General features: G+C 28.8%; 2 long non-coding RNA genes across 2 annotated transcripts; one reads left to right on the plus strand and one right to left on the minus strand.

Annotated features, from left to right (window-relative positions):
* Positions 1-871: 871 nt before the first annotated feature.
* LOC107875064 lies at positions 872-15,258 on the minus strand. The gene is made up of 3 exons (XR_001675721.2): positions 15,120-15,258; positions 14,742-14,847; positions 872-1,160 (listed from the first exon to the last, which is right to left on the minus strand). It is a non-coding gene; the product is annotated as an uncharacterized LOC107875064 (long non-coding RNA).
* Positions 12,510-13,625, plus strand: LOC124899247. Its single transcript, XR_007056417.1, has 2 exons — positions 12,510-12,621; positions 12,873-13,625. It is a non-coding gene; the product is annotated as an uncharacterized LOC124899247 (long non-coding RNA).
* Positions 15,259-16,604: the final 1,346 nt, after the last annotated feature.

Genomic DNA, 16,604 nt, shown 5'->3' on the forward strand with positions numbered 1-16,604 from the left:
TATTTTACATTTAATACATACACTTCTACATTTTCTTTTATACCTCCTCCCTCTTTGAAAAATTTAGTCTAGCCGAGTACCACACTTGTGGATTCTGAAGGATGCCCAATCCCTTCCCTTCGGAATAAACTTGAACCCTTACCTAGAATCTCAATTGGTTTTTCGCAGACTAAAAACATTAATCACATGTTAATATTTCAATAGGTTTCCTTATTTTCCTTAAAAATTAGGTGGCGACTCTATGCAAATTTTTATTCTTTTATAGTCCATAACGCTGTGCTCGTTTTAACCTCAGGTAAAAATAGGGTATGATATCTACTACATAGGACTGAGGAGGCATTGGGACAGATCCCCAATTGACTCGTACTGAACTGAAAGTAAACAACCATCTATTAACAAGACAAAATCGGAGACACAGGTCCTCGAACCATGAGGACTCACCAACCGCAAAAATGTAGATGAAGGTACTCAAAGATCACTGTCGCTGCTGAGACTGAGTATCTAAACCTATATCATGAGGAAATATGGAATACAAAAGAGTATAAGAGTCAGTACTTGGGAATGTACTGAGTATGTGGGGGTGGATGCAACATTTTAAATAATTTCATAATGTATACGAAAATCATGCATGCTGACAATAATAACTCTCTTCGCTTGAATTATCTAAAACATCATTTCTGTAAGTCATCAGTAATAACATATGCTTCATAAATCTCATAAATCATTTAACTCAACTCAAACTCTTTGACTCATGACTTAGAGTGACTCTGTAACTCATGGTACTTAGATCATTATGGACGTGAAAGTTTCTTATAACCGACATAACTACACCATATGAGCCGTATGGAGTCCAACATTTTGTCCTCCTAAAAAGAGAACCCCCGGGGGTGTCATACTCTTTCCAGGGAGTACAACCTCAATCTCGTTATCATAATCCCATACTCGGCCTCTGGCCCAGAATTATCAATATCAATCCTACGGTGGCACGTAGTTTTGAAGAAATACCACATTTTTTGCTTGGTACTAAATACTCCTCCCAGACCGCCAGGTCGATCGTCAGACCTGGGTGATCCGATATCGCCGAGTAAAATAGCTATAACTCCCTCGTTCGAATTCAGATTTCAATGAAATTGGTATCGATGAAAAGCTTATTCAATGATCTACAAGATAAAAAGTAGAAATTAGAGAAATACAACATGGTTTAAATATCAATCACTTTGAAATTCATACATATCCACTCAAAAGATGGATTTAGGGTTAAGAAACGATTGGTGTATTACAGCTATCTCCGGGATGCTCTGACGGCTCAGGTGATACACTGTTTCACTAAAAAGACTCTAACTCTTCACCCGGGTGTCGTATTTGGGCGAATTTGGTATCGATGGAAAGCTTATTTGATTCCCCACATGATAAAAAGTGAAAATCTTAAAAATACCACGTGTACAAAAGTAGATCATCTTTCAAAGAAAGATTCTAACATTCTTGGAAAACTTTTCAAGCTAGGAAAAGTATGGGGTATTAAATAAAGTGTGAATAACAATTTCTTATAGTATAAGCTTTTACAAAAATTTAATATATATCTTATTTGGTGTATGTTATTTTTAAAAAAAATATTGATAATTTTCAAAGTAAGCTATCAAATTTTGAAGATATATTTTTGATTGATTCTGGCACTACACATACGATATTCAAAGACGAGAAATATTTCTCTCATCTAAATATGGGCAAGATTAATGTCACTATAATTTCTGGTAGTGCTAATTTGATTGAAGGCTTCGGAAAAGCCATTATAATCTTGCCTAAGGGAACTAAACTCATCATAAATAATGCTATGTTCTCTCCCAAGTCTCGAAGAAACTTGATGAGTTTTAAAGATATCCGTGAAAATGGTTAACATATCAAGACAATTGATGAGATGAATCTTGAATATCTTGGTATCACCAAGAATGTCTCTGGGTAGACATATGTTATTAAAAAGTTCCCTGCTTTATCTTCTAGCCTGTCTTGGACAAAGATTTCTGCAATTGAGGCACATTCTATATTAAACCGAAAGATTACTGATTTCGATACTTTTGAACTTTGGCATGATCGTTTGAGACATCCAGGATTAATAATGATGAGATGAATCATAGAAAATTCAAAAGGGCATCCATTAAAGAACTTGAAGGTTCTTTCGAATGGTGAATTTTCATGCAATGCTTGTTATCAAGGCAAGCTGATTGTGAGGCCATTACCAACAAAAGTTGGGATTGAGTTCCCCGCATTCTTGGAACGCATACATGGGGATATTTTTAGACTCATTCACCCACCTAGTAGGTCATTTAAATACTTTATGGTCCTAATAGATGTTTCATCTAGATGGTCTCATGTGTGCCTAGTGTCATCTCGCAACTTGACATTTACAAAATTATTGGCACAAATAATACGATTACGATCATAGTTTCCCAATAATTAAATTAAGTCTATTTGCCTTGGTAATGCTGCAGAATTTTCATCCCAAGCATTTAATGACTATTGCTTATCGATTGGGATAAGAGTGGAACATCCTGTACCCCATGTTCATACTCAAAATGGCCTTACTAAGTCATTAATTAAACGTCTGCAGTTGATAGTAAGACCATTGCTTATGAAAACTAAGTTGTCCACTTTTGTTTGGGGTCATGCAATTTTGCATGCTACAACACTTGTTCATCTTAGACCAACAAATTACCATAAATTTTCTCCATTGTAATTAGTTTTGGGTCAAGAGCCTAATATATCTCAATTGAGAATTTTTGGGTGCGGTATTTATGTGCCTATAGCACCACCAAACCGCACCAAGATGGGCCCCCAAAGAAAGTTAGGAATTTATGTTGGGTTTGAATCACCCTCCATTATTCGCTATCTTGAACCATTAACGGGAGATGTTCACTGCTCGATTTATAGATTGTCGATTTGATGAGATAGTTTTTCTAAAATTAGGGAGAGAAGATAGTGACATCAAAAGAGAAATTTTGTGGAAAACTCATCACTATCTCATCTTGATCTACGTGCTTCTATTTGTGAGCAAGAATTTCAAAAGATTATTCATCTGCAGAGAATTGAAAATCAAATATTGGATGCATTTACAGATTTGAAAAGAATCACTAAATCACATATTCCTGCAGAGAACGTCCCAATTCAAATTAACGTCCCTAAAAGACCATCCACTAGTGTCATAGCTAATGAATCTAAAGCACGCTTGAAGCGTGGCAGACCATTAGGTTCTAAGGATTGAAATCCTAGAAAAAGAAAAACAAATGGTCAAGTTGACACTACGAAAGATCCACATATGGAAGTTTAAGATTTGAGAAATGTTACTATTCCTGAAGGAATTAATGAGCCTGAGACTCAAGAAAATGAGGAACTATCCATAAATTCAAGTGATGTTGAAACTAATTTGAATCGATCTGAAATAGTAGTGGATCATGTCTTTGCATACAATGTTGCAACGAAAATCATGCAAGATAGAGAGGATATTGAACCTCGGTCTGTCACAGAGTGTCGACAAAGAAATAATTGGCCAAAATGGCATGAAGCAATTCAATCTAAATTGAATTCACTTGCCAAACATGAAGTTTTTGGACCTATAACCCAAACACATAATGGTGTTAAGGCTGTTGGCTATAAATGGGTCTTTGTGCAAAAAACAATGAGAAAAATAAAATACAAAAGTATAAAGCATATCTTGTTGCACAAGGATTTTCACAACGGCCTGGTGTCAATTATGATGAGACATATTCACCAATTATGAATACAATAACATTGCATTATCTTATTAGTTTCACTGTCCATGAGAGACTTGAAATGCATTTGATGGATGTGGTAACAACCTATCTATATGGATCACTTGATAATGAGATATACATAAACAATTTAGAAGGATTTAAAATGTTGAAAGCATATAGTTCAACGCCTCAGAAAATGTATTCCATTAGATTGCAAATATCATTATATAGTTTGAAGCAATCTGGACGCATGTGGTATAATCATCTTAGTGAATATTTATCTAAAGAAGGTTATACAAATGATAAAATTTGCCTATGTATTTTCATAAAGAAAACAACGTCGGAGTTTGTTATACTTGTTGTCTATGTCGATGACATAAACCTTATTGGAACGCAATAGAGCTTCAAAAGGCAATTGATTACCTAAAGAAAGAATTTAAGATGAAAGATCTCAGAAAGACAAAGTTATGCCTTGGTTTGCAAATTCAGCATTTGACAAACGATATCTTTGTTCATCAATCTGCCTACACCGAAAAGGTGTTGAAATGATTCTATATGGATGGAGCACATCCATTAAGTACTCTGATGGTTGTTTGATCACTTGATATGAATAAGGATCCATTCCGACCTCAAGAAAAGAATGAGGAACTCTTTGGTCCTGAAATACCATTTCTTAGTGCAATTGGTGCACTAATGTATCTTGCAAATACTACAAGGCCTGATATTACCTTTTCAGTAAATTTTCTAGCAAGGTATAGTTCTGCTCCTACTAGGAGACATTGGAATGGGATCAAATACATATGACGGTATCTAAAGGGGACTACCGATATGGGCTTATTTTATTCTAAAGATTGCAGTTTCGATCTTGTTGGTTATGCTGATGCTGGGTACTTATCTGACCCGCATAAAACTCAATCTCAAATAGGTTATGTATTAATATGTGGGGGTACTGCCATATCTTGGAGATCAACAAAGCAGTCTATCGTAGCCACTTCATTGAATCATGCTAAAATTATAACTATTCATGAAGCAAGCCAAGAGTGTATGTGCTTGAAATGTGACAAAGTACCTACAATTTTATATGAAGATAATGCAGCATGCATAGCACAACTTAAAGGAGGATTTATAAAAGGAGATAGAACGAAGCATATTTCACCAAAGCTCTTCTATACACATGAGCTCCAAAAGAATGGTGATATTGACGCACAACAGATTCGTTCAAGTGATAATGTGGCTGACTTATTCACCAAGTCTCTTCCAACTGCAACTTTCAAGAAGATGGTGCACAAGATCAGACTGCAAAGGTTCAAGGAAGTTCTTATTAGGGGGAGCCAATACGCGTTGTACTATTTTTTCCTTACGAGACTCTCCCACTGGGTTTTCCTTGTAAGGTTTTTGATAAGGCAACCTATATGAGTATTGTTAGACATTCAAGGGGGAGTGTTATGACATATATCAATTATAGTGAATGTCTATCAAGATCTATTTGATGTCTATCAAGATTTGATGTATTTGTCTTTTAGTATGAAACTAGGGACAAATTCCCCCTATAAATAGAAGGGTTTCCTTCATTGTAAATCATCCCTCAAGAAGAAATAAAAATCACTCTCTCTATTCTCTCTACTCTTCTTCTTGTTCAGTATTGTTTTATAGAAAATAAAAATAAGTTGTTTGGTAGTTACTTTTTTATAATATATTCTCCTTCTTATTAGCAACTAAAAGTTTTTGCTCCTTTTATTTTTATTTTTATATTTATATTTATCCAAATCAATATCCTAATTAGTATACTGATTTTCTTATGAAATTTGAATTCAAATGAACTTTGAGTTGGAATAGATTTCTAACTTCTTAACCTCTCTATAAATACTCTTACATGATATATAATAATAAGCTTTCATTCTGCTTCTTTGTTATTGTTTACTAGTATACGTACCCGTGCGATACACGGATAATATTAAAAAAATTATTTTTAATTCTCTCCCCCTCCCCCCACCCTCATTTTTAAAAAAAATAAAAATAAAAATCTACCCCCCACCGCACCCCTCCCCCCAACCACATGCCTCCCCCTCACACCAAAACCCCTTCCTCTAATCAAATTTATACAAAAAAAAAAATAATCATGTAATTGTAAAAACTTTTACTTTTCATATTTTTTTTTATTATATTATTCACAATTTAAAAATATTAAATTGTTAATACTTTTTCTCCCCCACACCTAACTAAATTTATATGGGTGAAATCAAACATGTAATTGCAAAAAAAAAAAATCTTTATATTTCATATGTATTTTTTAATTATATTTTTTACAATTTAACAATTTCGAATTGTCAGAAATTACTTAAACACAGAACAACTCTTATATGTGATATTAAATATAGAAACAATCATCAACTGCAACAATTGAATTAAATAACAAAAAAATATGAAATAAAGCATCGTTCAAAAGAAGACCAATAATTTGAAACACATATTTAGAAAAACTTAAGTTGGTCCATTATATCAATAAAATTTTTACTTTCACATTTATCTATTTTCCTCTTCTCTTCATTCTTTTTTTTCTCCTCTGTAAGTCAATAACAATAATAAAATCATCATGTAAAGATAAGAACAACTCTAAATAAAACTTTACAACTCTTAATAAAACTTTCTCATAAATTAAATAGTAGAAAAGTTTTGAATCAATTTAAAAATAAATTGATTTATAAATCTTTTACATGTCAAAGTCGTCGTTTCAATCATTAGCAACCCCTTTGTCCTTATTTCCTTTGAGGATGTTACCAATTATAGTGAAAGACGAAGAGTTGCAAGAAGTAGATAAATATAACATTAATGATGTGGAAGTTGTTCCTCTTCGTTATCATTAACAGATGAAGATGAAAATGAAAATGTTATCCTTCCTACATATAAAAAGAAAAATTTTAAATCAAAAATAATTTTTAAAAAATTAAGGATATAAGAAATTCAGTAAATAAAGTCACCAAGCTAATGATATAGGAGTATATATAAGAGAGATCAAGAAGCTAGAATTTTATTTCAATTCAAATTTAAATATCATATTAATTCATTTAAAAAAATTAATTTGTTATTCTTTCTTATCCTAACTTTTTTCAAATAAAATGTATATTTATCTAATAATTTATATATTTAAATTGAGATAAACATTTGATATCAACGAAGTGATGATATGATGATAGTAGTAGTAGAAATAATAAAAGTAGAGTAAGAATAAGAAAAAACAACAAACTAATCTTTTTTTAAAAATGCAGATTGTTATTTATAAATCACTTTAAATTGTCCGTCTTGTTCAAATATGCTAAATTATATTATTTTTAAAAATTCAATAATCATATTGTTTCTCAATAAAATATACCCCCTCAAATTGAACCGCTTCACACCCCGACCCCATCCACTCGGTCCAACACCATCACAACCCCATAACCAAATTTATATTTGAAAAAAAAAATACGATTCATATAATTAAAAAAACTTTAATGTTTCATATTTTTCTTTATTAAATTGTTCACTATTTAAAACTATTAGATTGTTAATATGAATTTTTATTAGATTAATACTTGGCTTTATACAATCATAAATTTATTAGCTAAAATAGATATATTTTATGATTTTTTCTATTTTTTTATTTTTATTATGTTGTTCACATATCTTTAATTTAAATTTATGGATATTAGTGCATGCATTATCTTTATTATATCTCAAAATTAGCTTAAAATATTATCTCCCAATTCCCCAATCTTTGCATTTCCCTTACTGTATCTAATTATTTTTCTATAATTTGAAATTGAATTAATTTTTTTTTTTTGAGTTACATGCTATAATTAGTTGAACTTTCTATTTTCTTATTTCAAATAGATTGTTCAATCTAAATTTGTGTTTTATTGTTCATTGTATTCATTTTATTTCTGTAAAACTTGTGAAAATCTCATACCTTTAATATTAACACATAAAACATAAAAGATTCATAATTATCTTCAACTTCTTAAATCCTTCCCAGCTAAATGTTAGTTCTTTCTAGATTTTTCATTGGTCTATCAGCCCCCACTCCCATCCCCATTCCCCATCCAAACGAAAGAACAATTCAATATTATATTCTAAGAAAGTAAATATTTAAAAGTAATATAGTATATTTCACATATGTCTTTATGCTTAAAGAGAAATAAATAAAAGAAAAGAAACTGTGATACAATAATATTTATATACAACGAAATATATTTTCATTCATTTTCTACACAAATAATATAACAAATCTCCTTTACGTGCTTCGAGCCTCCACTGTACTTGTTGATTTTTTAAATACTTATTTCGTATTTTTGACATATTTATATACATCAGGTTTAGGGAAAATCAACTTCCGTAATAATGTTAATCAAATAACAATAAAGTAGCTAAAATTTAAATTAAGCTTGACTAACATCCTTGACAATTATTTAAAAAAAATAGATGAACATTGTCTATAACCTTTTTGTCCACGATAGGTACATATGTGATAAAAGATAAATATAATGTTAATAATAAATAACAATAAAATAATTTAAAAGTTAAATCAAGCATGAACATCATACTTTGATGATGAGCATTACTTATAATCTTTTTATCCATGGCAGGTATATCTATGTTAAAAAAGATAAATATAATGTTAAATATATATAATAATAAATAACTAAAAAGAAAAATTAGACATGAACAACAAACCTTGGTAGCTATTTGGAGAAATCTGATGAGTATTACCTACTATCTTTTTATCCATAGTAGAAATTTCTATGGTAAAATAAATAATGTATATTAAAATATTTTAAGTATATAAAAAACATATCAATAGTAAACTTGAGAATAAGGAAGGACATAAATATAACTTTATTAGTAATAAACTTGCGAATAATTTTTTTTATTTCTACAGTGAATATGTAAACAACAAAATAGTATTGATGTACGCAAAAAATATTAATCAATATATTTGTGAATAAAATGATCGTACAAAATTCTCTCGAGATAAAAATAATAATTAAAAGGAGAAGAAGAAAGATTGCACTGGTATATGTATTACTGAAGGGGTATATATAATAGATTACAAAGTTGAATTTCATGCAAACTAAAATTTAATTCAAATTTAAAATTGAATATAATATTAATTTGTTAGAAAAGATAACATTCTAAAATACTATGGTTATCTAAAAGATAAGATTCTAAAATACTATGATTATCTTATAATAAGAATAATTAACAATACTTAAAAATGAATAGAATGGGAATTAAAAAATGTGATTTTATTAAAGTTGTGTTATCTTCTACGCTAATTTTGTGGAAATATAGTTCCACAAAAATAGATTTTGAAACGGATATGGCATATTTTGTGGAAAGATTTGCTTCTTTCATTTAATAAGTAAAATTAATTAAATTCATATATATATATATATATATATATATATATATATATATATCTTATATTATTGATTAAACAATAATAAGAGTCTAATTATAACTCTCTACTATTATAACTAACTATTTTTTTTGTAATTATGTTTGATTCAAAAGTAACAATTTATTACGCTTAGTTTTTTTTTTCCACATTTTTTGCAATTTTCGTTCCTTTTCTTTCATTTCCTTTCCTTGTTTCTTTCTTTTGTTTCTTTGTTATTTTTTTTTTAATAAAAATCAATGACAAATTAGATACATAAAGGTATTTCATATAGAAATATACGTTAAATTTAATTAAATTTTAATTTATATTTTAAATTTTAAAATAATTGCAAGTAAGTATAAGTTTTAGATACGCATCACAAATATATATTATTTATATTTAATAATAATAATATCTTTATTATTATATTTAATACAAATAAATTTATGAAATATAAGTACATTTAGAACTCTTTCATTGTAGGTTCCTATTTTAAAATTAACTAATATATTTTTAAGGATAATATATTTTTTAATTCATATAATTATAAATTCTTATTACAATACTATTAAGTTTGTCCTAAAAACTGACACATGGCATCTCATCAATTTACCACTTGGCTTCATCTGATGCTTCGACCTTTGCTTTATAATATACTAGTATACGTACCCGCACGATGCGAGGATAATATTAAATTATTATTCTAAATCATTTTATATTGGAATGAACAATCATATTATTTCTCAATGAAATATGAAAAAATAATTCTACCCTTCACCCCTACCTACCTACCTACCTCCACCTCCATCTCCAACCCCCTTCCCCCGTCTTCCATCTCAATTTTTTTAAATTAAAAAAAAAAAAATTATCCCTCTCCCACCCCACATATAACCAATTCTTTATGAAAAAAATTATGTTTTATGTTGTTCTTTATTATATTATTCACAATTTATAGTTATTAGATTGTTAATATTTTCTCCTCCACCCTCACCCTCACCCCCACCCATCATCACCTCTTTTAATCAAATCTATATAAGAAAAATAATAATGTAATTGCAAAATATTAACAAATAAAAATTATGTATTGCCTTCTGCATGTTTTCCTCATCCCTCACCAATTCCACTAACCCAGGCCACCAACCACACGAACAATGAAGAGGATTCTACTAACCCAGGCCACCAACCACACGAACAATGAAGAGGATTCTATCTTTCTCTTTTTGCAGTCTATGTACTTTGTGGTCATTAGGAGGAGGAATATGAACCTGGTTCCTTTTCTTTCCACCCTCATCAACCTTAGTATGCTGCATATTATATATTTCTTTATACTTTTGAACATTGCTCATTCTACAATCTTCTTCGCTATGACCTTTCATCTACAATTACAACGAACTTGGGGACAATCGTATTTGATAACAACCATTTCTAGTAGAATATTCAAAGCTTTTGAGTAAGTAAGATTGGATGGATTTGAAAGCGATCTCACTTCTCAAGTAGCGCATTCTTTATGTTCATTTGAACAACTTTAGGAAAATACTTTTTAAGCTTTAGGAACAACTTTAACAAAATATTAGCAAAAATAATCAAACATCGAATTTGATTAGTATTTTAAATTTAGTACATTTTATTGTTAATCCTAAAATATGTAAGAAATCTCGCAATACCATATTAAATAATGAAATAATCACATAAAATAGAAGCAGGCAAAATAATTAGATCATTTATTTTTAAAAATAATTATATGAAAATAATAATAAAAGTTAGTATTTAAAAAGCAACTGAACTTTTCAATTAAAGGTGGTTTGATTTTCATTTACGTAATTAAATTTTTATCAAAAATCAAACGAATAGAAAGATATTACTTACTTGTATTCAAGTTTAGATATAGTGAAAATAAATTAGTCTATAAAAGCAGCATTTGTCATCTGTATAAAAAAATAAAAATGTTAAATTTCTAAAACTAAATAAAAAATATGAAGAATGCAATCAATAAATTCACGAATAAATCTAATGATCAACAACAAAGAAGCAGAAGAGATTTTAATATTATATATCATTGTAGGAGTGTGTGTATATATATAACAGAGGTTAATAAGGAATTTAGAAATCTATTCTAACTCAAACTTCATTTAAATTCAAATTCAAATTTCATATCAGTTTGTTATAAAAAGATCAGAATATTATTTGGGTAAATATAAATATAAAAATAAAGAAAAAATACTTTTCAGATTGTTATAAGAAGATCAGGATATTAATTGAATAAATATAAATATAAAATAAAAAAATAGAAAAAACATTTAGTTGCTATTAAAGAAGAAGAGATTCTATAAAAAGGGAACACTCACATCCAACCCAACAACTGATTTTTAATTCAAATTTTAAAGTAAATTTTATCATTGGGGGTAAGAGACGCGTATTATTATTATTATTATGATTGTTAGGACTGCTGCTGGTGTACTACTATTACTACTATACTATTATTATTATTATGATTGTTACATAGGTTAATATTTTATTTTTAAATTAATATTTGAATATTTATATCTATATCTTTATCTATAATATATTAAAAAAATAAAGATCCTTAGAAAAGTCAATTGAACTTTTTGTCCTTCATTAAAAGATTTTGCAATAGACAAAATCGTCTTTTCACTTTTTTTCTTTAATTATTATTTTATTAAATTAAGGACTCCTAAACAATATATGGAAAAAAGATTATCTCCTAAACAATAAATTTTAACAAAAATAAGATTTTCTATTCAAAACCAAATTCCTCCATTGTCGGCTGAACAAATAAAGTGAAAATAAAAAAATAAAAAAATTCTATTCAAAGTTAAATTCCTTTAAGTTATGGTAAGGTTTTATGGCGTACCTTAAATTCGGAAGGAAAAAAGCTCAAAATCAAATTCGTATATATACATAAGGTTTTATGGGTATAATCACTTTTCTCAACAAGAAAGGTCGGTTCCAAGGCTCCTAAGTTCATAAATATTGTGTTTTTCCCTCTTTAGTAGTCAGTATAAATACAAAAACTCCTCAAATAAAGTGTAGTCAGTATCTATGACTTAAAATATTTAATAATAGTATAAAGATGTATAGCTTCAACAATTGTTTATATAGGTTCTTGCTAAATTTATTTGAGTTTAACTAATTGTTTATATTGTTTTTACTAAATATATTTGAATTCGGCTATTAATGTCCTTCGTAAATCATCCAGTGTTTGATTTTTTGTTTCATTGATGTTTGAGATTTTTTATGTCAATTGATTTACTTGTGAAAAAATTAAATTATTTGTATTATCATGTGATTCTAATGAAGAATTTGTTGTGTGCATACAATTTGATTTCAGATCTTTTAATTCTTGATGGATGAACGAAGAGATACATGTTGCTATTGGCGCCCCTAAATCCCTAGAACTATGCACCCTTTGAGCTAAATAGTTCTTACGTGAAAGTGAAGGTAAGGCTTGTCCTCCTATGAAATCCACTGTTCATGGTTATTTCCTTCTATATGTATATTCCTCTTAGGCAGACACAATCTCTTCCTTCTTAGAGATACTAACGGTGGTGAATCTTTTATTTTTATCCATATCATACCACTTAAGTTTCTAAGATTTATTGATAACAACAAGCAGCGAGAAGGTCAACAAGGGAGAAAAGATTATGATGTCAAATTTAAAAGTTATTCTGTGACCTTGTGTTTCTTTACAGGAGCATTAACTACAGAAGAATGATTAAATTATGAAAAAGCAAAGGGTTGTCCACATTGGGAAAGAGACGCAAGAAGAGACTAACGTTTTAGACAAGAATAAAACTTGGGAATTGGTACCCAAACCAGAAAAATGTAATTCAGTCACTTGAAGAAAAAATTCTGATGATATCATTGATAGGATTAGATGCAGACTTGGAAAAAGGACCTATTGCAGAACTAACAAGAGAGTGCATTCGACCACATGACTCTTGACTAATCAGATTGGGGGCAAAAGTCTGGGACTAAAATCTATCACATGCTCAAGCTCTCGCTATATGCATGGTTCGGTAAAGTTCGAGCTACAAGGATCTATATCAAGACTTTACAAATTAATGTCTTGATAAAAATATGTGGTTTTCCTACATAGTACTGTTCTTTTGGCATGGTAACCTGATGTTATTAAGAAGAATGCGTGTGAGATTATGTCAAAGATCAATTATGATTGCTGACAGAGACATAATCGTAATGCAACTTAGTGTAAGTGAAGGAAAGTGCAAAACTATGTCAGCTGAAGAAACAAAATCCAATCTTTCTATTTGGGTGTTCAAGAACCTAAGTTATGCGGACTCTTCACTTCGGATGCAAGCTCAGAATTAGTGGTAAGGCATGTTGGGTTCTGATGAAACCTAATTTTCTAATAGTATAGCAGTTACTATAGTATTTTATCACAAGTACTTCATAAGTTTCCTTTTAATTGAATTAAATATTTTTCCTAAAGAGTTAATGTCCATATATGCAAATCCTTTAGAAATCTGCAGAGAGCTTCTTTGCACATAAGACCAGTTTTTCAAGGAAGGGCAAGAGAAAATTAGCTTTATTTATTAAACGTGGGACATACACGATCTTGACTTACTAATATTTCAACATATTCCTATTCACCAAAGGGGTAACCAGTAACAACTAACAACAACTAACTGAAGGCAAATAAGACTGCAACGTGTCAAACTAAAAGACTTCACAACATATCAATAATGTGGAAAATAAATTTATAAAAAACATTGTATGAAGAGGATTTCTTTGATGCAGGTATATGGTAGTAAAGATTTTAAGAGAAAGATCAGGAAAAGCAACTGTTTATAGAGATTCTATTGGTCGATTTTTGAGTTTCTTTTTGCAAGGGAACTGAGACATAAGTATGAATTTTGTCATTTTAATTCTTTAGCAAGCAGTTATATGTAGCCTGTAAAGTTTGGCTTGTCATAAAAAGAAGAGTAATTAGGACGGAAAAAACTTACCTGCACCCGTTGTAACTAGGTCAGTTTATCATAGTCAACTAGTAGACTGAAGCAAATTAAGTTAAACCTTAAAACTCTTATCAAATAGAAATGACCGGGGGAGGTTAATACTATTAGTTAGGTACCTCCTTCCTTAAAATCACTGAAATAACATATTAAGCTAACACTCAACGATCTTCAGATTATCACATAACGAATGCAGGAGAATCAGAATTGTATCATAACACACAAAAACAGAGAAGTTCCTATTTTTGAAATCTTAAACCATTAACAATAACCCATTTTGATACAAAACTCTAGCAGAATTCCAAAAACCAAACGCAATCTAATTCCAGAATAAGCTTTCACAAGTTAAACCATATACCCCAGCATAATTTTTCATTATCGAATCAATTTCTGCAAAATAGTCGATGATAATTGTTTTAAAATGTTCCAAATCAAGTTGACAAAAATCAAACTAAACAGAGTGAAACATGAATGATTACGAGTCTATCTACCAAAAACTGTTCAGCATCTTAAGAAAATAAAATCACCACTCCCTTGACTACATATCCACAAAAAATAAATTGAAAAAGAAACAAAAATATTCGATACCTCAACTTCGTGAGTTTGAGCTGACATGCAAAGGTAGAGACTTCCAAAATTGGATCTGAGTTAAATCGACTACTTGATAAAGAATCACAGACTGCAATTGAAGAGACTGGCCAGAGAAGAGAAAAAACTTTCAATTATCAAGCCTCAAAACTTTAAAATTACGAAAAGGAAAAAACAAAAATACTAAGAAAAGCTAAACTATCAATTCTATGAATTTCTCACTGTTCCAAAACAAATTCTTCATTAAAAATTCTTAAGATTGAGCATAGTTGACACAGATTAAAAATGAAGTTATAACAATTATCCATCACTACCAGAGAAACCATTTCAAAAAAAACTCTAAGATTCAAAACCTCAACTGCAAAAGAAACCACTAACTTTTTTCTTCTCTCGACTGCTAAAGAAATCGACCGGCACGAGAGAATGAAATAAGGTTATTAGAATCTTATTTTTTATTTGGAGTTGACAGAATTAGAGTTTCCTATTGTTTAAAAAAGTTTTTAGTAGTAGCATAGTGGAGTTTCTTATTTTATTTTTTAGAAACAGTTATTGTTATCTAATAAATGTTAAGTAAAGTTTTAAAAAGTTTTCACATTTTTATTAGAATATTATTAATTGATGTGGACCTTCTAATAAATGTGTCAAACATTTTAAAGTCCTTTAAAAAGAAATCTTTCAATTATCAAATTTTTTAGTGTATCTTATGATTACCATCTCTTCTGTTTTCAATTTATACGATATGAGTGAAATTTTAAGAGTCACTAAAATTTTATTTTAATTAAAATTTTATTTATATTATTTGAATATTTTAAGTTTTAAATTTTTACAAACACACGAAAACTTCTTTATAATAAATAATTTTTGTGCAGTTCAATAATTTTAAATTATTTATTATTATAATTTATAATATATTGTACATAAATTTCAAATATATAACGCGTCTATAAATTAACCTCAAAATTTAGAACTCTGAACTAGTAGCTGAAAGAAAAACCTCTAAAGTAATACATTATTTTTTTTAAAAAAAAAATGTAGCACATTGTAAAAAGATTGTAATGAGCGTGCACTTTTGATACTTTAATAATTATATTATTCTAATTAAATAAAATCACTAAAATATGTATAATGAAAAAAATTATAAATAATTTACGAAAGAAAAATTGTAGCAGCGAAACATAAATTTATATAGTAATTTTTGTTTGACAGTTTTGATGTTACATAAAATTTAAAAAGAGTATTGAAGATATTTAAATTTGTGATTTTAATTTAAAAATATGTAGAATATCTAAAATATTATTAAATTAATCAAACATTACCTCAACAACACTAATTTGATAGTTGTTTAAAGTTAATCGGATATTAGTAATACATGAATTAGTTATGAGAGAGTTTATGTATTTTTTTACGCAACATAGAAGTTGGAATAAGTTATACATGAATAACTTATGAAGAATTTTAATGGTAAAATCAAACATTGTATTAATTCTACTGCGTTGTATATGTTATACACAATTTAAATAAATGAATAACTCTACTCTTATCCAAACGGCCTCTAACATATCCAATATGTATACTAATCATCTAAAATGTCTTCAATTTTGATTAAAATATAGAATTTTGAGACTAAAAGTAACTCTCAATTAAAATAATAATTTTAAAATTAGAAAATAATATAATGATAAAATACTATTTATGGTGTCAAAACTCTGATTTTCATTAATTCGGACCATCTCAACTTATACAAAAAAAAACTAAATAGTATAAGTTTATACGATGAATATATTTTTTGCTACATCTAGTTTTGCTCCTTAATTATTAGGGTGACAGTGATTTATTATTCCTCTTTAATTAATTATACTTTTA

Source organism: Capsicum annuum, chromosome 6 (assembly GCF_002878395.1).
Source record: "Capsicum annuum cultivar UCD-10X-F1 chromosome 6, UCD10Xv1.1, whole genome shotgun sequence".
NCBI classification, from domain to species: Eukaryota; Viridiplantae; Streptophyta; class Magnoliopsida; order Solanales; family Solanaceae; genus Capsicum; species Capsicum annuum.